The 2,411-nt window shown below is 46.4% G+C and overlaps 1 long non-coding RNA gene across 1 annotated transcript; it reads right to left on the reverse strand.

The window, feature by feature from the left end:
* Positions 1-209: 209 nt before the first annotated feature.
* On the reverse strand, positions 210-597 carry LOC143413717 (uncharacterized). The gene is made up of 2 exons (XR_013094329.1): positions 500-597; positions 210-249 (listed from the first exon to the last, which is right to left on the reverse strand). It is a non-coding gene; the product is annotated as an uncharacterized LOC143413717 (long non-coding RNA).
* Positions 598-2,411: the final 1,814 nt, after the last annotated feature.

Raw genomic sequence — 2,411 nt, forward strand, 5'->3', positions numbered from 1 at the left:
TAATAATAAATTAATTAAAGCAACAAAACAATTGAAGAGCCGGTTGGGAGCCGAAAGAGACTGTTCTCTAAAAAGAGCCGGAAATCCCATCACTACTGCTAACATCATAATAAAGCATGATATTTCATACTATTACTGTGCCGTTACGGGTGCATGTCTGATGCAAGGGCGTGAACACCTTTCTCATATCACCACTCTGAAGACCGATGGGCGTTGTCAACAGGTTTACTGACATTCAAAAGGGTAAAACTAGAAACAAGACAAAAAATACAGTCAAGACATACATAAGCGTAGCATAACATACATTTATACACCGCAATACTAATACACAGCATACGTCTAATTATATAAACTTTTAAACAACTACTGAGGCTATCTCAGACGACCTCCGACATCGCGGATAGCTAGCTTAGCACCGAGATTAGCTTTACGGTCAAATACTGCGCTAGCGGCAACATAATGTACAAAAACAAGTTGTAATTTAACTTTAAGTACATACCGGCGATACAACCGTAAACCAAAGATGTAGACAGTAAATTTTCCGACAGGACACCATAAGCCGTGTGCCGATATGTCTCTCTTTCTTTCGCTCGCTTCCTTTCCTTGAGCTGACTTCCTGTTCAATAAAGTTGTTTGTTGTGTGGGGTGATGGAGCACCTCTTCAACCTGAGCCTGAGGTTGGGAAGAGTCCCACAGCTCTGGAAAACCTCCTGTGTTGTACCAGTGCCAAAGACTTCACGCCCCAAGGACCTCAACAGCTACAGGCCGGTGGCTCTGACATCCCACCTGATGAAGACCCTGGAGCGGTTGGTCCTGGCTCAGCTTCGGCGCCTAATAAGCTCATCACTGGACCCACTTCAGTTTGCCTACCAGCCTGGCATTGGAGCGGATGATGCCGTCATTCACCTCCTACATCGTTCCCTTGCTCACCTGGAGACCGCTGGAAGCACTGTGAGAATCATGTTCTTTGATTTCTCCAGTGCCTTCAACACCATTCTTCCCTCGGTTCTAAAGGACAAGCTGGTGAACTCTGGAGTGGACCATCACCTCACTACCTGGATCCTGGACTACCTCACCGACCGACCACAGTATGTGAGGACTCAGGGCTGTGTGTCGGACAGGGTCGTCTGCAGTACGGGGGCCCCACAGGGAACGGTTCTGGCTCCGTTCCTCTTCACCATCTACACTGCAGACTTCTCCCACAATTCCACCCAGTGCTTCCTGCAGAAGTTCTCTGATGACTCTGCAATAGTCGGCCTCATCACTGATGGGGACGACAAGGAGTACAGAGGTCTGACCCAAGACTTTGTGGACTGGTGCCAGCTGAACTACCTCCAGATCAACGCCAGTAAAACCAAGGAACTGGTGGTAGACTTCCGCAGGCACAAGCATTCTCCACTGCAACCACTGAACATCCAAGGTATGGACATTGAGGCTGTGGACAGCTACAGGTACCTTGGTGTTCATCTGAACAATAGACTGGACTGGACTCATAACTCAGACGCCCTCCACAGGAAAGGGCAGAGCAGGCTGTACCTGCTGCGGAGACTCAGGTCGTTTGGGGTGGAGGGCCCACTCCTGAAGAAATTCTATGACTCTGTTGTGGCTTCTGCTATCTTTTATGGCGTGGTCTGCTGGGGCGGCAGCATCTCTGCTGGGGACAGGAAGAGACTGAACAGGGTGATCCGAAGGGCCAGCTCTATTCTAGGATGCCCTCTGGACCCAGTGGAGGTGGTGAGTGACAGGAGAATGGCGGCTAAGCTGTCATCCCTGATGGACAACATCTCCCACCCCATGCAGCAGACTGTGACAGCACTGAGCAGCTCCTTCAGTGGGAGACTGCGGCACCCACGGTGTGGGACGGAGAGATTTCGCAGGTCTTTCCTCCCAACTGCTGTCAGACTCCATAATAAAGACTTTAACTGATCAAGCACACACATCCATACATATGCAATAATACTAAGTGCAATAATCCTTTCTGTCATCGTTGTATTTTTACTCAGTTGTATATAGTATTTGTATTTGTATTCTATTTTTATCTTATTGTATATTTATTTTATTTTATTCTACTGTATATAGTATTTTATTTTATTCTATTCTGTACAGTTGTGTACTGTATTTATTCTTATTGTATTCTAATTTTTGCCTCATAACTTTTGCACTGTCCACTTCCTGCTGTGACAAAACAAATTTCCCACGTGTGGGACTAATAAAGGTTATCTTATCTTATCTTATCTTAAACCATTTCTACGGTGCATTACTTGAAACGACCACAGAGGGCGCTAAAACACATAACTAACAACGTACTGGGAATAATATTTTAGTGATACAGAACACTCCCCGCCTGGCGTGAATAAACGCCACGATTAAACGTTGAAGAAAACAACACGTTAAGAAGGCACCAAGGGTGC

Source organism: Maylandia zebra, linkage group LG2, assembly GCF_041146795.1.
Source record: "Maylandia zebra isolate NMK-2024a linkage group LG2, Mzebra_GT3a, whole genome shotgun sequence".
Taxonomy (NCBI): Eukaryota; Metazoa; Chordata; class Actinopteri; order Cichliformes; family Cichlidae; genus Maylandia; species Maylandia zebra.